At 34.5% G+C, this 23969-nt stretch overlaps 1 protein-coding gene across 2 annotated transcripts in view; it reads right to left on the reverse strand.

Moving 5' to 3' along the window:
• LOC117172190 overlaps positions 1-23969 on the reverse strand; it is a 111403-nt gene that overhangs the window by 87020 nt on the left and 414 nt on the right. The gene's annotated exons all lie outside the window — the stretch shown is intronic.

Here is a 23969-nt window from a genome sequence, read left to right on the forward strand (position 1 = left end):
CGGGTGGGGGGGTCCAGCTTCAGTGTAGAGGTGGCACAGACGCTCGTGTGCTCGTAGACAGACATGACCCAGGGACCGCACAATTATTTAAGCGGTTTACTCGAAAATACGCAATTTTTAGCCATTTCCCCCTCTATGAGGATTGGCATGGTGTGACTTTGGCGACTCGGTATGGACCTCTAAGTACCCTCTGATGACTTTTCATCGTAAAGTCACCCCTGGAAGGCATTGATATCGATTTTAAGCCCATTTTTGCAAAACCTTAAATTTTAGTGTTTTTTAGTGAAATTTCGAGATTTCACCCTCAAAGAACGGACTGAAGATATTATCTGATTTCAAAATTTCAAAGTGCACTGAGTTTCGGATTGGACTGGGCCACTTTTCCGCACTCAGGCGTTTCCTGGACGCACAATGTTGGTTTTTTTCCCCAGCCTAATATGCATGGTAGGTGTATAAGGCCTTAATAATTATAAATGGTCTCTCAATTGTAAATTCCCAATCGCTATAAACGAGATCTTTGAAGTGAATTCCAGATTCTTATAAATGGCCCAAATAACAATCATACGGTACAAAAGTGTCTGATATTGAACATTGTTTATCATACTGTTACCAGTCAGAAAGGTATGGGCCTACATTACCGTTAGTCGGCAAGGTAGGAATCTGCATTACTATCAGTTGGTAAGTTATAGATCTGCTATGGGCTCATGTCTCGGTCAATAATGTAGGTTTATACTTCACTGACACAGGCTCTAATTAATCGACCAAAGTAAAACTTTTTCTACAAATTTCTAGACAGGTCAGTCTGCCGGCTTAAACTTTCTAGAAGCATATGTAGAGAGATGGTAACAGCTTATAAAGACGGACTCGAGTGAATTGCAGTCACTTTATTCTCAGTAATGCAGTGATAAGAATTGAAAGTAAATATGAGAAATAGAGAAAGCGACTAGTTATCAAGAGAGAAAATAAATGTGCCGGGGAAAACCTTTCGTATTTCAGTACAAAGTTTTCGTAGTAGCGGGCCATAAAAGAAAGGCACGTCGACCTGACAGTGCCATTTTGCCAAATAGAAATTTTTCTTAATCAATAATTAAGGGCTTATTTAGGGTTAATTGAATGACCAAAACCCAAATTTAATGCTCTGCAATTTTTTCAAAAAATGACTGGCACTGCTAGCTTGACCTAAGGCCAGCAGTGCCACATGTGAAAACGGGAGAAGCAATGACTTTACTAAATTCTTTTTGACAACACAATTAAGGGCTCTTGTTTTATAAAAGATTCAAATTTCTAACTTTTTTTTTAATTTGTAATACCTGGCAGTGCCAGCTTGACTTCAAGCTAGCAATGTCATGTGTGAAAACGAGGCTATTTTTGACTTTGTCAAGTTTATTTTTATACTATAATTGAGGGCTCATTTAATGCAAAAAAATTGTAATGCTCTGCAATTAAAAAAAAATGACTGCAATGCCAGATTGACTTCACGCTAGCAGTGCCACGTGCGGAAGCAATGGAAGCATCGACTTCACCAAATTCATTTTCATACCATAATTAGGGGCTCATTTAGGACTCTGAAAACTAACAAAAATCAATTTTTTTAAACCAACCCATATTATTCAAAAATCACTCCTAAACTGAAATAACATATTTTTTACCAGGAGAAGTTCGTCACAAGTTTGTCCTATTGTTCAAATATACGAAATGCTAATAAATTATTTTCTGATAACAGTCCCCATTAAACGAAAGACCTTCCTAAAGTAAAATAAAAAGTTATGCTACAATAATTAATACATGATAGGATGGCCTAAAAAATCGTATTTTTCATTTTTAATACAAAAATTTTTAATGAGTGTTATTGAGATTATGCAGTACGTATTTCTAAAAAAAATATTCCATTATCTTAAATTTCTATTTTTGAAAGGAATGATAAAAAGATAAAGAATGACGAATGCAATTTGAACATTGGCTTCAGCCTTAGGATTCTATAGGTGGATAACTTATAACGGCTGCAGTAAACACAACCTTGGTTTAGGTTGTGACCGTATTTATCTGTTTCCAACTCAGCCTGAACTGTTCACTTGCGATAGTTTCATTTCAAAATTATTTTCAACGGTCCCGAACTTAGCTACAATAAAGTTTCTAGAGGAGAATTAAGGCAGTGTTCAATTCCGCTCTAGCTACCTGTGTACTGTTCCCAACTACGGGGTTTCCCCTCACGAGTCCGAAGTGCGACTATTCACCGTAGTCAGCGGGTGGTCTTTGTATCTAATGATGATTAAAATATGAAATATACCAATCTATTTATTTAGTACTTGTTAATTTAGTATTATAATAGTAATGACTGGGTATATTAACTGAATACACGATTAATTTGGCACAGAGAGGTCATTTATTCATCGTCTGAATTCTTAACAGGCGCGTGTGACTCTCCATCGCATACTGACTCAACTCACTCATCTTCAACGGAACCCATCAAGCCTTCACACTCTCTCCCACATAAATAAATGAACCATTGAACACTTACTATTTATGAAGAATCAATCTGAACTTAAAGCTACACATTGTTCTTATACAATCATGCATTTATTTATTCCTTCTTATTTCTAATACGCTCGGATCGACGACGCTGAACATCTCCAATAGCCCCCTTAACACCTTGATTCATGGTAGTAGTACATTCAACCCCTTCTATAACTTCGCTCTCTGAACTCAATTTACATGGAATCATTTGATTTGCATGTCTTTTAAATATCGTCTTATCGCATCTTACCAAATAAGTGATACCCGAAACGACTTCTGAATTTATTACTGCTGGTGACCATTTCTCTCCTCCATCCCTATAATTCTTTATCATGACTGAATCCCCCACTTTGGAATTAATTTCACGAGAACCCGCGTAATTCTGTTTTTGTTTTTCTTGGTGTGTTAACATTCTAGTTTTTAAAGGAATTGGGGAAGTAACGATAGTTTATTTCGCAATTCTCTATTTAACATTAGTTCAGGTGGCGTTTGTTTGGTAGCTGCATGAGGTCGGCAACGATAATCGAATAAAAATTCTCTAGTGGCTGTTACCAGCGTCATAGCTGAATTTATTATAATATAAGATTTTCGTTTAAATGTATCTACATAATTTTCAGCTGCACCGTTAGTTGCTGGGTGATGTTCTGCTGACGTACTATGTCTTATCCCACAACTTTTCATAAATATTTCAAATTCTTTACCCTTAAACGCTGCAAAATTGTCTGTCACTACATGAGCTGAAAAATCCGTACCTAGAAAAAAGTTCTGGAAATACGCGAATAATTTTTATTTCAGACATATTATTCAATATAAATGCTTCTGGCCATTTGCTGTGAGTATCTATAATTATAACAATATTCTTTTTATCTATCGGTCCTAAAAAATCTGCATGTAAGCGATGCCACGGCGTTGTTGGCTAGATCCATGGACCTAAACATATTCTTTGTGGATTGTTACGATTTTCTAGGCAAGGTAAACATTTTTTTTGTAATTTCTTCTATATCGTTGTCTATCTTAGGTCATTAAACAAACGCTCTAGCTAAAGCCTTCCTTTTTGATACCTCGATATGACTATGATGTAGTTCCTGAAATACCATGCTTTTTAATGGTTGAGGAATTACCACCCTGTGACCCCATAATAAACAATTATTCTCAACTGTTAATGCGTTTCATCTTTCCCAAAATGGTTTCATCTCATTTTCTTTAGGGCACATTGTGGGCCAACCACTTCAAAAACAATCGCTAACCCTTCTTTTTTAACATGTGCGTACTTTGTTTCAGTTGCAGTTAATGTTCTGCTCGCAAAACCTACTGGATGATCAAATCCATCTGAAAATCCATTTGCTAAGACTGCCGAGATACCGTGAGGCGAAGCGTTGCAAGTCAAAACAATTGGTTTGTCTGGGTCAAAATGAGCTAGACATTTGTGGGACCATAAAAGTTTGTTTACTTCTAAAAATTCCTGATCATTTTGACTTGTCCAAACAAATTTGTCTAATTTTAATATATTGCATAATGGTCTCAATCTGTCCGCTAGTCCTTCAACAAATCTGGCATGCTGATTTATAGATCCCAAAAAACTGCACAGCTATGTTATGTCTTTCGGCGGTGGTGCTTTAATTAAGCTTCCTACATTTTTGGTAATACAAGAAATTCCATTTTTGTCGATGCGAATACCTAAATATTATATTTTTGGTTGAAGAAAAGAACATTTTTTATATCATAAACATAATCCTGCCTCACTTAGTCTTTTCAGAACTTCTTTTAATCTGTTTAAATGGTTCGTTCTGTTTGATTCTGTAATTAATATGTCATCTATAAAAACTGCAACACCTTTTATTCCTAATAATAATGATGACATGATTCGTTGGAACGATCCCAGTCCCCGTGGCTACTCCAAAAGGCAATCTAACATATTTAAATAGACCTACGTGCGTGCTAATAACTACAAGATTTTGACTTTCATCAGCCAAAGGTAGTTGCTGATAAGCCTCAGATCGTTTGATCTCAGCTGCTACCTTTGGCTTAATGCTTAATGCTAAACGCCTAGGTGGGAAGAATTTTGGTTTCACATCTTCTTTTAATTCTAGCTTTAATTTTCCTTTTTTAAAGGTACCTAATTTAGACGCCAAAACCTCCGGAAATTCTTGTTTTAATAATTTTATTTCATCAGGAGTTTCTATTAGCATTGACTTGATGTCATTGAGTTTATGCTTTTTATTTTGATCAAATTTTGGTGGCCACATTCCTAATGCATTTAACCACCTTCGCCCAAAAAATTGGGTTTCCCGCTTCCTTAACAACATATAACCAACCTGATATTGAGGTATTTTTACACTTAAATATTACGCTAAGCTTCCCTGAAGTAACTAACAGATCATTTGCATATGTACGCAACCCTAAATTTGCTTTTACTAATGGTTCCCTTTAAAAATACTTGTATCGTCTTTTAATGATATGAAAGATACCGCTGCTCCCGTATCTATTTCAATTTTAATCAGTATATTATTTATTTCTATTTCCTCATAGACAGGATCCACGCATTCAGATTTGATCGTTGGATTTTTTAATTTCCCTTGTATCATGAAGCATTTATATTGTATTTTAAATAAATCATATTCAAAACGTTCTTCCTCTAATTTTTGTTCTGAATTTAAACCTTCATTTTCAATTTCCTCGCTCAAATCTGAGGTGTTTACTGATTTAATGTGTGTATTGGAACGCGCAGGTGATTAGATTTACCGCAACAATAACATTGAAGGTTTTGATCATGTATTTGTTGTTGCTCCTTCCTTGCTTTTGTCTGTTGATTTCTTCCTATCGCCCCTCTTCCTCGAGCCGCTTGATTTTTCCACTGCCGTTGATTTATGCTAATAACATTTATACTTGTATTTCGCTCGTTCGGCTCTTTTTTCTCTTTCACATAGTTACTATCACTTTCTTTATCTGCCAAATTTTTTGTTTGAAATTCGGCTAATTCCACAGTTTTTGCAATGTCTAAAAGTTCTGTTAATGTTTTATTTGAATTTTTTAGCAACTCATAACGCATTAATCTCTCGCTAACACCAGAAATAAGTTGATCTTTTAACTGCCTTTCCAAATGAACCGCTGTAAATTTACATTGCTTTGCCATTGTTCGAAGTGTTTTCACAAAATCGTCAATAGATTCACTACTTATCTGTTTCCTGACTTGAAACTCAAATCGAGCAATGTGATTGTTCGTTTTAGGTATATAGAGATCGTCTAATTTTGTGATTAGTTCTTCAAATGTTTTCTCTATCGGTTGCGCGGGTTGCGCATGTATTAACATCTCTTCGAGCACTTCTGATGATAATTTTGTTATTAATAGGGCTGTTTTGAGTTCGTTTTTGACACTACTTAAGAGTATAATTTCATTTATCCGTTCTCGGTAGGCTTCCCAATTTTCTCCTTTTTTATATTGAGGCAGTTGACTAAAATTTGAAGCCATCGTTGGAGGTGATGGGTCTCCTGTTTCACTTTAAATTTCGTACTTTTTTTTCTTTTGCAAAGATACTAATATACTCCGCAGACTATCAATTGAAAAGTCCATCTCTATAAATTACTCGCACTGTTCACAAATATGCAACAAATCCTTTTTTATTAACTGATAAATCCACGAAGTTTTACCAATTTTCACATTCTTATCCACTTCACTCCATGTTATTTTTTCCGGCATTCCGACTTTCTTTACTTAAAGAAATCCCATCTTCGTCGCCACTGTGATGACTGGGTATATTAACTGAGTACACGATTAATTTGGCATAGAGAGGTTAATTATTCACCGTCTGAATGATTAACAGGCGCGTGTGAATCTCCATCGCATAGTGACTCAACTCACTCATCTTCAACGGAACCCATCAAGCATTTACAATAATATTCCATATTTGCGAATTATAACGATTCCAACGATATTATAATGCCTTTAAAAGTTTTAAATTAATTAATAAATGGTCCATTTTATGTGACATACACATCCAACAAATATGTCAACCTACTTTACTTACTTTTCTACAAACAACTGCAGTAGATTCAATTTATTTTTACAATATTTTACTTAGGGAAATCTACTATTAGATAAGTGATTGCGAACTTTTTATGGCTCTTAAATATACAGTCGTGGAAACATGCCTTTATTCAATTCGAATATGAAATCCAAACAAAAGATAATTTTCCTAATGGTATCGGTTAGGCTGGGTCGAAAATAAAAAATTCTTGAATTTGAAATCGGTACTACGCAAAAATATTTTTTTCACATTTTTGTATGTCCAGGAAGTCTTTCCAATGTTTTGGCTGATTTTAATCAACGATTTTTTAACATATCATGTTTTCTGTGACTAGCCAACTTCTCAGTGACGAAATATACAAACTATACAAGAGAAAAAATCGAAAAGACCCAGGAATTAAAATAGAAACTGCAGAAAATGTACAAAATTTGGAATTCGATATTTAACAGAATTTGTTTTCTGGTGTAAATCCTATTGCTTCTCCTTGGTATTCAAAAGTAACAAAGTCGAAAAGAACTATGAATTGGCTTAAAATGCCATTTTTTTGTTAAAAACATAAGCTTCATGCTAGTTAGGGCGGTCCAAAAATGAGTTACAATTTAACAAACTTTACATATTTAAAATTCTCATTTTGCTAAACAAGCGATCGATATACCAGCGACAACAAAAATATTAACAACAATAACAACGATTAAAAGTTCTCAGGTGTCCGAAAAATCACTTGACGTAAATTTTTAAACCAATTATCTACAAATCGATATCTACAAGATATCTGCACAATATCTATCTCCCTAAAAGTTGCAGAGGAGCGAGTTAAGGTATCTTAGGTGAATGCAATTTAAAATGCACGAATTCTCAGATATGTCCTTCTGTTATTTTGCCGAAGATATCTTGAATGCATTTGATTAATTCAGGATAATTATTGTGACAAGCCTCTTAAGTTACACTTTCCGAATATTATGACTAAGAGATGCGGACGGAAATTAACTTTTGATTTTAATATTTAACTTCAGTTTTCCATAAAAGAATATAGTGTCAAAGGTAAAAATTAAGGTTGGAAAAGATTGTTTTAAATTTGAATACAAATTTTTTTCTGTAATAACGACCATTTGCATGTTGAAAATAAAAAAAGATGGCCTTTTAAATGACTAAAAAAATGCTTTAAAAAATAGAAATGTAATCAGGGACATAAAGCACGACGACAATTTAAAAATTTTCAAGATATTTCTCCTACTATAGCAAAAAAAGAATTAACAAAAACTATATAGGAATTCGAAATTTGACTTGTAAGCTAAGAAATTGTAGTATTTAAAAGTTTAAAGTTGCATAAAAACCATAACTTTCTGGTATTAATATAAGGAAAATAGTTATAAACAGTCGTAAATTATTTAAGCAATTAATTTTGTCACCATAAATTAAGTATTAGTTTAGTTTAAGTGAAAAGTGGACCAAAAGTTAGAAATTTCCGAAAAAACTGAAAATTAATAGAATTGTTTGCAGATAGAATCATGAAAATAATGAAAAATTGTTTTAACAATTTTGTTTGTTAATTTGCTTTAATTACACAGCCACACAAAAACAGTGTGCGGATCTGGTAACAAGACACACGTATTTCTATGGATTTTGGGGCGCTGAATTCAAATTCGGTATCAAAAATCACCCATCACGTCATGATTGAGCCGTAACCTCAAGAAATGACGAAAAATCATGCATTGAGGCAAATAAATTTTAAAATAATGCCAGTGATGCAAATTTTCACTTTAAAAACATGTCGACAACTGTGAAGGATCAACCATTGTCAGATATCAACTTATTTAACATAACTTTACTCAACAGAACCTGACCTCACCTAACCTGAATTAACAGAAATTTATTGAACTACACGTAAATCTCTGGAAGCATATTTTCCCAGTAGCAAATGTGTGCTACATGGAATAGGTCAACTCGAGCCTAACCTAGAAATAAATCTATCCTAGCCTAACCTAACCTAACCTCGAGAAACACAATTGAATTGATTGTGTTGTCCCATTGTGTCTGCACTACCCTTTCATTCAGCTTCGACTTAACCTACATAAAGGTTTAACCTATCCTAACCTAACAAAACCTGACCTAACATAACCGATTACGCTGGCAAGCCTGTTCTTGCGTACTTTCATATTTTGACATTAATAGCAGTAAATGTCTGGAGTTTCGTAACCGCTTGTTGCTAGTATTATTCGCCTGTGTCTGTAACCAGGGTACCTCCAACGCCAAAAAGAAATAACATTTCGTACATTAATGAGTGCACAGCCACAAGAGCAATTGAAATCAATAAAAATGCACGCCAGACTGATTTAAGCGCTTTAGAAGAGGATAGAATGGAAGTTGAAAGTCAACGTCATGGAGACGGTAGTGAAACCAGTGATCGAACAGCAAATAGTTCTGATGATTCCGATGAAAATGACGAAAAAGATGACGAATATGGCGTGCATAAAATGAAATTGAAGGTTCCAATATTAGTGTCGCGACTAGAACTGAATGATTTTATTACAGATCTTGGATTACCGAAAGACGGCGCTGAATTTGCCGCTTCATTTCTAAAAAGAAGAAATCTTCTAGAGCCAAAGACAAAAGTTCCATTCTATCGCGACAGGGACAAAGAATTCAGAAAGTTTTTCGTTAAAGACGAAGAGACGTCTTTAGTGTACTGCACTGATGTTAACGGATTAATGAACCACTAGAAGAAAAATGTGTACAGAGACGAAGAATGGCGACTTTTCATTGACTCGTCAAACCGCAGCATTAATGCTGTTTTACTACATAACACGAATACTTACGCTCCTATCCCTATAGCTCACTCAACGGTCGTCAAAGAAGAATATAACAATGTTAAAATGCTTCTTGAACAAGTTAATTACACGAATCACAAATGGCAAATATGTGGTGATCTCAAAATCATAACAATGATATTAGGCCAACAATCGGGTTTCACGAGAGAGCCATGCTTTATATGCCTGTGGAATAGCAGAGATCGAAATAATCATTACATCAAAAAACATTGGCCTTTAAGTGATTCATTCAAACCTGGTTCTCATAATATCATCAACCAAAGCCTCTTTGATCCAGAAAAAATTTTACTACCACCCCTCCACATAAAGCTTGGGCCCATGAAGCAATTTGTCAAGGCGTTAGACAAAGATGGACAATGCTATAAGTATATATCCCTTAAATTCCCTAATGTTTCAGACGCTAAATTGAAAGAAGGAGTCTTTGATGGACCACAGATTCGAATATTGACAAGAGATACTAATTTCGTGAGCCACATAACGAAAATTGAAATGCGTGCTTGGGAAAGTTTTAAAGCAGTAAACGTTAATTTCCTCGGTAACAAAAAAAGTTCAGACTACGAGAATATTGTTGTGAAAATGATAAGAAACTACAAAAATGTAGGCTGCTTGATGAATTTAAAACTTCACTTTCTAGATTCCCATCTGGATAAGTTTCCAGAAAATGTTGATGATTTCAGCGACGAACAAGGGGAACGTTTTCATCAAGACATAAAAGTGATGGAACAACGTTATCAGGGTAGATGGGAGACGAGGTCATGATGGCTGATTTTTGCTGGATGTTGAAAAGGGAAACAAATGTAGGTCTTAAACTTAAGCGTAACCCTTTGCATCGTTCTTTCGAAGAAAAAAGGACACGTGATAGCAAGCAGAAAATAGACTGAAGTAGGTCTATAAATCAATTTAATTACGATAAAAAGCAAGATAAAATGTAAACACGAAAGATAGTATAAATTTATACCTTAAGTTTAAGAAAAGCAGAGAGAAAAAAATCTTGAATAAAACTCTTATTCATTTGTATGTTTGAGTTACAGTTCTACATTTTAATTGATACAAACATTGTCAGGTTAATTAAAATGGGGTCAATTCTACTTGTAGTTCTAAGTTTCTTTAAATGAGTAATGTGCGTCTAAATTTTTATCCACCTGTAGTACAATGAAATGAATTTTATTGTGTTACAAAGGGAACACTTAAATTAAGTTGTGTTGCGTTAAGCAAAATTTCGTTAGGTTCTGTTAAGTTAGATTCATTTGTAGGTTAAGATCGAGTTAACCTATTAAATATAGCACACATTTAAGACTGAGAACCGAACGCTTACATAGCTACACGTATGGTTGAATTTTATTCAGCTAGGTTAGGTCAGGTTTTGTTAGATTAGGATAGGTTAAACCTCTATGTAGTTTAAGCCGAAGCTGAATGAAACGGTACCGCAAACACAACGGGACAACACAATGAGTTTAATTGTGTTACGTGAAGTTAAGGTAGGTTAGGTTAGGTCTGTTAATTCAGGTTAGGTGAGGTCAGGTTCTGTTGGGTAAAGTTATGTTAAATAAGTTGATATCAGGCAAGGGTTGATCCTTCACAGTCGTCGACATGTTTTTGAAGTGACAATTTGCATCACTGGCATTATTTTGAAATTTATTTGCCTCAGTGCATGATTTTTCGTCATTTTTTGAGGTTATGGCTCAACCATGACGTGATGGGTGATTTTTGATACCGAATTTGAACTCAGCGCCCCAAAATCCATAGGAATACGTGTGTCTTGTTACCAGATCCGCACACTTTTTTTTGTGTGGCTGTGTTATCACCTCAATTTATTTGAGAAGTGAACAAAAGTGGATTTTGTTTTTAAGAAAACGCAACTGTGCAGCATTATTATAGGAGAAGATAGGTATAAACAATAATAGCTTATTTAAACTATAAAGTTTGTTAAATTGTAGTAATTTCTTCTTATTTTAATTAAATAAAAAACAAAGTGTTGAAAATGACAATATAAGAAAATGAGATAATATTCTTAACAATGATAATAAATTGTTTAAACAATTATTTTTCATAACTTGAATCAATGGTTAACTTATTTTACTGGATCGACAGATCACGGTGATATCTAGGAGGCACTTGAAGGTGAGAGCGAAGAAATTTGAAAATTGAAGAACAAGGCCCATCCTGGTATATATAATGTATAGTAAAATATATAGCTAAAATGCGAGGAGTACCCAGGTACATTATATAGCTGAGTAGAGAAGGGAGGTCGGAATTGACTCAATTCAGGTAAAAAATAAAGGAGACCCTCCATTGTTCAAGTCAAACACTGACCGCTGGCTCCATTCAGTTGCAGCGGCAGTTACAGTCTAGTCTTCAGGAACCCAAAACAAATTTGAGTTATTTCAGCCGTCATTAATTTTTTACCTGTAGAATTCTAAGTCTTAAGCCGACGTTCAACTTGAATTTGTCATTCTTGATCTTTTTATCATTTTTCTTTTAATATAAATGTATTAATTATGATAGAAGAATTGGTGACTTTACTTTAGAAGGATCTGTCGTTTAATGCGGGTTATTATCAGACAATAATTTTTTTGCATTTCGTATATTTGAACAATATCACAAACTTTTGACGAAATTTTCCTGGTAAAAATATACGATTTCAGTTTAGGGGTGATTTTTGAATAATAGAGGTTTAATTAGGAACAATTGGTGAAGGGACCATAGAAAGCTCTCAATTAGCGCATAATTATTGCAGGGCTAGTTTTCTGTGATTTGCATCATTTTAATTGAGGGTTGTTTTTTGGTGATAGGGGTTGATTTAAAAAAATTAATTTTGGTTAGTTTTCTTAGCCTAAATGAGCCCCTAATTATGGTATGAAAATATATCTGGTAAAGTCGATGCTTCCATTGCTTCCGCACGTGGTACTGCTAGCGTGAAGTCAATTTGGCATTCATTTTTTGAGAAAATTTGCAGAGCATTGAATTATTTTTTGGCACTAAATGAGCCCTAAATGAGCCCTTAATTATAGTATAAAAATAAATTTGACAAAATCAAAAATAGTCTCGCTTCGACACATAGCACTGCTAGCTCGAAGTCAAGCTGGCAGTGCCAGGCATTAAAAATTAAAGAAAAAAAGTTAAAAATTTGGCTCTTTCATAGAACTACAGCCCTTAATGAGCCTTTAATTGTGGTGTCAAAAAGAATTTAATAAAGTCAATGCTTCTCCCGTTTTCACATGTGGCGCTGCTGACTTGAGGTCAAGCTAGCAGTGCCAGTCATTTTTTGAAAAAATTGCAGAGAAGGCCTGAGTGGATTCAGCTCAATGATTCTATTTCAAAATGCAAAGTTGTAAAAATCAAGCACATAGAGGTGATAATTGAACTGAAGTATAGTGATTTCGTCGTCATTGTCTGAAGTGTTTAAATATAATAGAAAAATTGTCAGATCTGTAGGCTCTCTTTGGTTTGCTTGGTAAAGAAGGAAGTGGTATGCAAAACAATAGAACAAAGCTTCATTCATATCAAAAATCGCATATATTTATTGCTGAGACATGTAAGGCCCAGTGCGAACGTAGGGCATTACAAGTAAACCCTGTGCTCCTTACATGATATTTGAAGATGGGCTAGGAGATAGCTCATGACAAGACTCTTAAATCTATGAATGGAGAGATATACTATATTACAGACTTGAAACACTAGTTTAAAATATGTGTTAGATAACCGTTTCTAAAAGAAATAATATATTTTATTAAAAGACGTAAAGAAATGATAGAAAAATGACATCATAGAGAAGATGTATGGCCTCATCAAAAACCAGAAAGATGCATATACGAGAGTTCCATCACACCTTAACTCTTGACTCCAATTAATAACATAACTCATCTTAATTGAAAATTTGACTAAAAGTGAATTTTTCTTCAACTGAAATTTTGTAGCTATTTTCTAACAGAATATTAGTAACAATAAGAACAATTTTTTTAAATAATCACTCTTGTTAACATTGATGAATTATCACTTCCATCTAATTGAAAATTGGACAACAAGTGGAAATTTTTTGAAAGAACCGGTTCCTTCTAACTCCATTCTATGAGAAAATTGCTAAAAACAATAATTAATTGTTTAAACGATTTATTTGAACATCTAATGATCAGTATGAAATGGTCTTTTATGTTCCATAAACAATTTGCATTAAAAAAAAACCGCAAAAAGTGTCATAATTAGCGCCAAAAACTCGCAAACCCCATTTTTTTTACTTATGAGGGTTCTTTGGGACCCTATAAAACAGACTTATTGTGTTGATATTTAAAAAGTGATATTTAATTCGTATTCTATGGTCAATTGTGAAAAGAACTGTTGAATTTCAACTCGATTGAAATGATATTGAGGATTATGATTAAGTTTAACAAAAGCTTCTTTTTTTCTAGTGGGAAATACGTGTTAAACTTCATAGGGCTTGTGGCACTCTAAATATAATTTTTTTTAAACAAAACAAAAATTCATTTATTTTTTAGTGGAATCGATCAAATTTCTGGGGTGTCCCTATAAAAATTTGAAAAAAAAAAAAAACTTTTGGACTGCCCTGAGGGGACATATATCAGACACATTCAGATACAGCCCGCCCTGGAAATTTTCATTCAAACATTTTGGGTTATGATTGTTGTATAAGAGTCAGGCAAAGACGTTTTCAGTCTATAAACCGACTATTGACTGGATAATAACAGATACTGTGAGAGTCGCATTATACACGTCTTCAAATGGCTTTATTATTCCGTTTTTATCAGATGCCGTCGGAAATTTCAATCAGGGTTAATTAGTTACTATTCATTGTATTTCTTGCATCATGCGAAAATCTCCTCACATGTTCGGTCTGTTAGAGTCGTGAAATTGATGTTAAGTATTATATTTCCCGCAACACTCTACCATATCAAAGATTATTTGTATCAAAGCAACACAGTTTTACTATAACTTAAAATAATGTTGCTAGTGCGCCTTAAATTTAGAAAATTATGTTGGGTCATTCTTTTAGAGCTCAAAAGAATAAAGTCACAATTTAATTATTTTACTTTGAAAAAATATTGATTGAAAACCAATAATTAAATACAATTACGCTTCTCATTATCTTAAGAATCCACATCAGATCAAATTTTTTAACGAATAACTTTCTAAATTCTTCGAAGTTAAACAAACTGTGGTTTACGAAAAGTAGAATGCCGTTCATTGTAAATATGGTGCTTTATATGGCTTGACTGAAATGTATTTCAATTTTCTATAAAAAATAAGTATATTAATATTTTTCTAACTATACTCTTTTTTAGAAGTTTTTAGTATTGTAAAATAAGAAAAATTGTATTTGTATAATAAGTATTGGTCGCAGAATTTGCTTTTGAAAAATGTGAAGTCTACACTGAAATTTGAACTAAACTTTGAAAAGACCCCACCAAGTTCTCTTATGATTTATCTGGGGGACCAAAGAAAATGCGTGAAAAATTTGCTGCCGATTAGTAAAAAACTACGTTTGTGCCCCCCTTCCTCATCTTAATCTCTCCTGTCCCCACTCCCCATACTCTCATGACCGACCTGGAAGGCCAAAGAATATGTGTGTGTTTTAGGCCACTTGATTTGACATTCTATGCAACGGCGTGGATGGTATCGAGCCTCAACCCCACAAATTTGAATTTCATATAGTAGAAGATAAGATACACCACATTTAATGGAAATACAATAATTTTTTAAACACATAACGCTTACAATGTTTTCGTATTGCACGCTACATAAGTTAAATATACTCTTCTTTGAATAATCTATTTGATATCGAAAATCAACTAGCAATTGAGCCAGAGTAAGGAAATGCTCAATCTTTATACTTGGTTTGGTTCTTTCCACTCTGTTTTTTTCAACTCCCCGTGCATAGAAGGATATCTTGGAGAGTAAATAATCTTCTCTGATACGTCTTCTTCTTTATAATTATCAATGTTGTAATCGCACTGAAACGGATTCTCTGTCCTATACGGAGAAAAATAGATCAACAAACTTTACCGACTTCAGTATGGTAAACTTAGGACATATGCACACATCAATAAAGTTTCATTTCTAGTTCGGTAAAACGAAATTCCGTTATACTTCATTCACAAGCTATAAGCTTAGATAAATATTACTGAAAAGTTGGGTAAAACGCGGTCGAGAGCTCTATTGAAAATCTAACCGGGATTACAAAAAACGCATGAAAAAATCATGGACGCGCAAGAAACTTTAACTGACAGTTTGGTAAACAGGCTGTCCACATTTACAGCTCCTTGTGCTATGTGATATTGCACAAAAAAAAAAGTAATCTAGCAAAAATTTATACAAAGCTTAGTTTAGGCACAACAAAGATTCGAAGTGGGACATAATTAACCAATAAGAAACAAAAATTAGCGCTCACTTGCATGTGTTTCAAACGTTGAGATAGTGTGTGCTTCTAGGCGACACACTTCAGATCCCGTATTCGGTAATTCCCCGGTAAGTTGCCGCCCTTTCATTGTTTATTTCAAAACGCAAGGTTCAAACCGCAAAACTTTTAATACTTTTTAACCCTTCTTGCTCACATTTACCAACAAGACTAAGCAATCAAAAAACCCTATCTCTCAGAATTTTTGTTACATACCTTGTGACAAAATTGAAAAAAATCTTAACATTCATAAAAACCAGCAAACTTGTTTTTTTACAAAAATTGTAAGCAAGCCTAACATCATATAATACCTGTACAAAAAAATTACTTCCCTGGTTCCTCCAGAATTTCTCTTACCGAAATTTTTAAAAATCTGACAAAAACTGTTAATGCACGTGAACCCAGAAGACTTGCTTTCTTAAAACATTGATACTAAAATTTGAAGAAGACAAATTATTTTCTATTAAAAAAATCGCCCTTTTTCAAATTTTCTCCGAATTCCTGTCACATACCATGTAACTAAAATTTAAAAAACCCCTCAACATTAAAAAACACAGCAAAATTTCTTTCTTCAATTTTTGTATTCAAATTTTAATAACAAAACTTACTTTGTAACAACAGAAGTTACCCTCATGAGATAACACCTGTACCGACAAAAAATTATGGCGACAAAAAATTACTGCGTTTAAACGGACGCTAGTGGCTTTGGTTGGGGGGTGGTCATCACCAAAGTTCAAGACAAGCAAGAGCGTCTGATCTCATAGGCCAGTAGAGTAATGTCTAAGGCAAAGCGGAACTACTCGACAACTGAGAAGCAGTTTCTGGCCGTTGTATGGGCCATTAGAAAGTTTAGGTACTATCTCGCTTAGGCGCTGGATCTCCTAGAATATTGTTTCGAAATTTTTTATCGAAAAGGATCAATGCACCAAATGCCGGATGATTTATCTTGTAGGTTTGAAAATGGAGATATCGACCATAGTGCGGCTTTGATATGACCATATTGAGTGAAGCTATGTTAAAGTCACCAGGGAAGTACCATGGTTGGAAAGTAGTACACGGAGAGCTCCTTTAATACCGAAACAATCCGTGATTGGAAGACATTATCGACGACTACGATGCTTGAAAGATGGGGGTTCCTAAGAATCTCGTGTCAGACCTGATGCACGAGGTGCATTGTATTCCGGAAGTCGGACACTTAGGTCGAGACAAGACCTACTATCGTGTCGCAATTCGTTATTATTGGCCCAGCATGTTCAAGGACATCCCGTCCTTCGTTAGAAATTGTGAGATATATCAGCTCAATAAACCTGAGCAAGCCGGCAAGTCGTGGCAACCGATGTCATGGGTCCTTTCCCTCGTAGTAAGAGGGGGTATAAATACCTGTTAGTAATCCAGGATTTATTCTAGTCACCACGTGGGGAACACGCAAGGTGCGACACTCGGATAGTGGCACCGAATTTAATAATAATGCGGTGAACAATCTCGCGGTGGAGTTCACAATTCACCGATCGTCCATGCCCTTGTATCACCTTCAGACTAACCCTGTGGAACAAACCAATAGGGTGCCGAAGACCATGATCAGAACATTTATTGATCAGGATCATCGAAACTGTGATCACGACTTGAACGAGTTCCGATTCGCCTACAACGCGGCTCTACATAGTACGGATCGAGTGACCCCAGAGTTTCTCAATTTGGGGATCGGTGGACCTAGAATGGGATCGGCCACTTCCCGAAGGGGCAGTGAATTACACGGCCCTAGTCCAGGCCGAGTTGAACGTCGAGTATGAGCCAATAGAGCCGCAGTAGGTGCACGAGCCGCGGCCCGATCCATCAAGAGTAGTGGGTCCCTCCATAGAGGAGCGGGTGCGACAAAGATTGCACACAGATCCACAATCACGCAAAATGAAACGCAAGCCGACGCTGTGAGGGGAAATGAAGGCGGAAAAGGATCTGTGCAAGAAGTGCGGGGGCCGTGACCACAAATGGAACTACTATTTTAGTAGTTTTAAGATTTAGTAATACGGATACGTTAAATTAGCCATGATCATTGAGTAAAGTTTGTTAGTGGATGGGAGACACCACACTAGTCAGATCGGTAATCAAAATAATTAATGGTGGGCAATTCTTTGTAATAATTATTCGGGTAATTAAAGGAAGGTCTTTTAGTTTTTGTCTACTGGCCGTAGCTTATGTTTATTGTGGTGTTATTAAACCCTGTTTTGGCCGTCGACGCCGGACGTCATCAGTTTGTAAGAGTTAAAACCCATCATAGGAAAAGAGATAGCACGTAGATTCAAGGGTTTTAGATTTTTGAAGCTTTTTAAGATGTTTTGTAATATTTGACACGCATTAAGTTTTCCATAAGAAGAATGTTATTTGATACAGTTATCTCCATGGTCGACGGATTGTTTATTTTCATATTATTCGGGTACTTTGTTGTCTTACCTTATATAAAGTTTAAACTTTTTTGTGGTTGTTTGTTTCTCATTGACACACCGATAAATGATGGTTTGTTGAACTTGAGGTTGGCAATTAATCAGTTTCAACACGTAAAGTTTTTATATGTGGTAAAGAGACACAGAAGAGACGGGGTTTTACAGACCCCGCACAAAAACATATTAAAAATAATATTAAACATAAATTTTAAACTTTCAAGATCTTGTTGGAAAAACGAGCCCAGAGTAGCGATTCAACCATCCTTATAACGTTAATGCCAACCTCGGAAATTCCGTGTCTAAAAATTGATTATTTTGGTTTAATTAGTTAATAAACCTTGTTCCATGTCCTGAGATCGTACATAAAACAAGTGGACTACCACCCACAACAAACAAGCTGTCAAATTGAACATCGGACGGAAGACGAAGTCATGGACCAAGAAAAGGAGGTTTTCTAGCACATGCGCAGTGTATGAGATTCCGGCTCGCACAAGAGTGCTGGGAAACACAGGATCTTGCTGCTGCGCAGAATCTGCGTGTTGACAGGAGTCAGCGCATCCCGTGGAACAGCGGTGAATGGAAAACGACCAGGGCCGAGCCTTGAAAAATGTTGACCGACGGCGCGCTACCACGCTGCGGGAACACTAACTGGCAACTGTCCCGCATCCTCATTCTCTCTCTCTCTCTCTCTCTACTGATCTTTAGTGCCAATTTCGTCACAATAGTGGTGCTCCGGCTCTCACTTCAGGCGACAAACGGAAACGCCACTCTGTAACAGTCATTCGATACTCTGAGCTCGCGACGAGACGATTGCCGAGAAGGCTGGAAAGGAAAACTAATTATTTTAAAAAGACAAATGGAAAACCAAAAGAAATGAGAGAAAGCACGAGAGGACGTTGAAAGTTGCCAGTTAGGTGCCCTTACCTCCTGTAGTTCTCTCTAGAAGGTAAATTAGTCCAACGACGTGTGCTGAAATGGTAGGTGCACGCCGTTGAACCTTGTTAGTTGCCGACCTTGGCATTCTGGCCGTTGCAGAAATGCCAGAACGCGTTTTGACATTATTGAAAATTCCAGGACGCATTCAATCCCTTTTAAAATGAGGAAAACATATTCTAATTGAAAGTTTTTAAAAGGGCTGACTCGAGACTGTTCTTCAGAGCAATTGAACTATATATCCCAGTAATAAGCGTTGAATAGAGAAAATGAATATTTTCAGATTTCAGCATAAAAGTGAAAATTATTCTATTATTTCAATTCAATATAATATTTCAATATTTAATTCCTTGTGATTATACCAACAGATAACCTTACAGAGATGTCTTCTATTTTCCAAAAGTGTTCATATTTTGGGATTATTTAATAATTCCTTCTAATAAGTTCACAAAATATGTGTAATAAAATGTTTTAATTTCTTCATGTAGAATATAAGTTTTGAAAATTTAATTTTAATCAATTCAAGTCCTCCTCTCTAGAGTTAAAATTATTTCAATTCACATATTTCAATAGATTTTTTTATGCGTTTTGAAGACGTTTAATAAAATTATTAAAATATAAATAAATATAAATTTGAATATTTTTTGAATTTATAAGTTATAAAAAGATTTAATAATGTAAAATAGGTTAAATCAATACTTTTGTTAAATTTTACCAAGTCGATTGACAGGAATAGGATTTGCACTTTTTCTGTTCTCCTTGGGGGATTTTTAGATAGATGAAAAATCGCGTATTCATAGGAACACAAATTCTTCCTTTTTCTAAATTCAACGCTTATTACCGGGATGACGGATATCGGGAAAAATACTGCTTTGTGACAAAAATTCGCCGAATTTTTAAATCTCAACGGATCAAAGATGTCATTTGTTATTTAACTTACAAAATGCAGTTGTCAATATTTGTACCATCTACTTAGGCCTACTAATTGATATTTTCTTCGAATAATAGAAGATAGTAAAGTTACTTTCGGTAAATAGAAATTAGATTGCAGATGAAACTTCTTTATTTTTTGTTCGTTTTATAAACAAATTAATGAATATAACTTATATCTCCTGTATTTTTGGTATTTCAATGCATTATTTACACAGATTTTCTCAATAAAATGTTAAGCAATAATGTTTATTTGCAAATGAACACCATCAAATAAAAATAGTTAATAGTTTAAACAAATTTTATAAACACATTTATTTATCTCACATTTTTATTCATTTGAAGAATAAAACTGAAGAGCATTATGAAGAAATAAGTGAATGAAGTCTTTATTTTTTTGTTAAAAGTGATCATTTTATTTTTTACATGAACTATTTAAATGGCATTTTGAATTACACTTAACGCAGTTGGACCGGCATTTGCACTTTTCATTACTACAGTATCTTCTACAGTTGCAAAATATAAAACCTTGTTTTGAACCAGAACCTGCAGCAGATGCAGATGGTTCATTTCCTCATTCCAACTGTAGGAGGTATTGTATTGGTGAAAAGTGCATATGTCGGTCAAACTACTTTAAGTGCATTTTAAAATGCCATTCCAATAGTTAATGTAAAACAAATATAATTCGTGTCTTGAAGACACGAAGCGAACCAAGCATGGGAAACGATAGGTTATTGTGAAATGTATCTAGCAATGTAAAAGAACGATAAGTGATTAATACAGAGATTTTCTATTGTGTTATTTTTTGCTTACTAAATTTTTTTTTTTCATGATTTTATCAAACTGTATGAGGTTAAAAAAGGATTTTATAAGTAATTAAAATCTTATAATTTTGAAGATTTCAATATTGTTAAGTTTTACTGAAGGGTTATTTGCCAATTGCCTCAAAAATAAATTTGTTCCACAGTCGATGAGGAATCAACTACTGCACGGCAAAAATGTGCCAATATTATACCGAAGAATTAACTTCTCGATATTATCTAACAATATAAAATATTTTATTCAACTGTATTTTTAGGCTCGTCTCAAGAAGAAACTACTGATATATCTTCTGCAGATAAAGTAATTGTTAGTAACAGCCTCTCAGAATGCAAAAGAAAAATAATTTTTAAATTGAGGCCATTACCAACTCACCGGCCGTTTCCGAAGGATTCAGAAACAGCGCGATCTTTCACAAATTGTCTTTATTCATATTTAAACACGATTGGAATAAAAATTGTAAGGCCGTGGTTATATTTTTTCATTATATTAGACAAGGCATATTACCACTTTTATTGGTTGTTAGCAGATCGTCAAAGAAAATTTTATTTCTCCGTATGGGTTAATAGTGTTTCTGTTAGAAGCAATTTTACACTAACTATCATTGACTATGAAAAATCGCAACAGCATATTGACTCGGCTCTATCAGATAGGCATTGATTTCAAAGACCTACAATTGATACTTATTTGGAACGTGAAAGTATCTTTTTGGCGAATATCGATAACAGAAATTAATGGTGTATCTGAACAAAACAAAATATGCGTGTCATTTTTGGGTTTCAAATCAGTGTTCGATTGTAGTGCAGTGGGACATGGAACGGAAATTTTTAATATAATCAAAGTATCTGAAATTGATTTGTCCAAATTTTAGGAATAGGGTTACGATGAGGCAATAGTAAACTCGGATTATACGGAGGGGTACAAGCCTTTATAAAGGAGCATTTACCATATGCTGATTGCGTTGAATGTTGAACACACTCATTGAACTTAATTTTAAATAATGCTGCCAAACATATTTCAAATGTATCACAATTTGTTAACAATTCTGAAATAATATATACTTTTAGTATATACTCTAGAACATGAAAATTATGATTTACAAAACGCCAGTATTTGATCAAAAAATCTTCTGGACGAACTGGTAAGAATGCTTTTTTGATGAGTTATCAGAAGATATATAAATTGATTTTTCAAATTGAATAAAGATTTCAGAGCTTCTGTGTTCTGAGTAATATATTCGAAATTTTACAACTGGGCAAACTTTTTTCCTTTTTAATCGAAGAAATAAATAAGAAATCAGCAAAACTAGCTATTAAATACCATAATAACTTGAAACATGATCTTCCTGATCAATCAATTACTTTGAGAAGCTGTTTGAAATCAGAAATTCAGAAAATCAATACCATTAAACAACTCGCAGATCTGTTATTGATTTAGATTTAATAGCCTTGCCTCTAGTTTCTCAGGGGTAATAAGAGTATCCCTAATATTTTTCAACTTTCCGGTTACAAAAGCAACAGCTGAAAGAAGCTTTTTAAAATAAAAACTCATTAAAAAGTATCCTAAAACTTCTATGGGACAAAAAATGGTTAACGAGTTTGTCCATACCGTCCATGGAAAAAAATAACTCGAGAAACTAAAATCTACTTTAGCTATGGATGATACAATAACTATATTCGCCGAGAAAAAAGCAAGAACAGTTCTTATTTAATCACTGTATTCTGAATACCTTCTGGTCCTGCAGCGGAACAGTTCTCCGTTCCACTATATGCTTCTTCATTCCTTTAACAATTAATGATGGACATTCCTCTTTTGACAATACTATATGAGTTGTCGCATAATTTCTTACAGCGTCTGTATTATCCTTCTTGTGATGTTAGATCTTCAGTTCGTGGGCGAACTTTTGCATCTTTCCCTCGAATGGCCTACCAGATGTTATTTAGTTGGTTACACATTGAAAACGAGATGCATTCCGTCTTGCTTATTCAATCTACTTATGCAGTTTATGCAATCATCTTTTGGTATTTCGATCCACTGTTGGTTTTAGCCTTCGATTTGAATCAGCCAAAGCACTTGCTGCACTATAAACTGAACAATGGATGGCCCAGAGATCGGACTCTCTTAGATATAATTACAAAGCAAGGCATATATTTCAGGCAGATCTTGGGTCTTAGGAGAAACCTTGATGTTAATGTTTCTCTTTGCCCTGAAGTCGCTATCATAGTTTAAGGATGCCTGCTTTCCGTAGGTGTTTGAAGTGTAGCAGTCAACAGGCGTTATAAGTCTTACATATTTTTAAAAAATTTTTACCGTTGCAAAAAAAACTGTTGCGATTATTCCGTGACCTTCTATAGTGAATTTTAACGGAGAATCCGAATTTCAACCATTTAAAAGTTGATTTTGCTGTTTTTTCTAGTTTTTTAAAAAGGAACCGAATGGGGACCCAATGAGGTCTTTACGGGTACTTTGTAGAGGTTCACGCTTACAAAGCTGAAAGCTTGTTGGTTTGCCTGAAAAATGAAGCTTTCATTCCTTCAAGGCAGCCAAAGAATTATGAGAACAATAATATATATTATGTAGTCTTAATACAGCCTGCTACGCTCGGAAAGAAGTGCCTGATATTTATCTTGTTTCTCTTCCCTCTTTGACGTGATGTAACCTTCGTCTACTGCCAAAAATGGGGAAAAACGATGAATTGCCGTGATGGACTTGAAATAATTCAAGATCTTCCACATAGAGGACATTAGGGTGGTCCAAAAATGCTTTGAAATTTTATTTCTTATTTTTATGGGGACACCCCAGAAATTTGTTCGAATCCACACAAAAATGAATGCATTTCTTTCTTTAAAAAAAAATTATATTTAGAGGTGCCGCAAGCCCCATGAAGTGTGCATTTTATCTACAATTTTCTCAAAAAGAGACACAGTACTCTCTTTCACTCTTTTTCAGGACAAAGCTCAAGAATATCGCCGTGGCTTAGCGAATGGGGCGGGGTGTGCACATTCTTGTATTTATTTTATTTATTTTATTTATTTTATTTATTTTATTTATTTTATTTATTTTATTTATTATA

This window comes from Belonocnema kinseyi, chromosome 4, assembly GCF_010883055.1.
Source record: "Belonocnema kinseyi isolate 2016_QV_RU_SX_M_011 chromosome 4, B_treatae_v1, whole genome shotgun sequence".
NCBI classification, from domain to species: Eukaryota; Metazoa; Arthropoda; class Insecta; order Hymenoptera; family Cynipidae; genus Belonocnema; species Belonocnema kinseyi.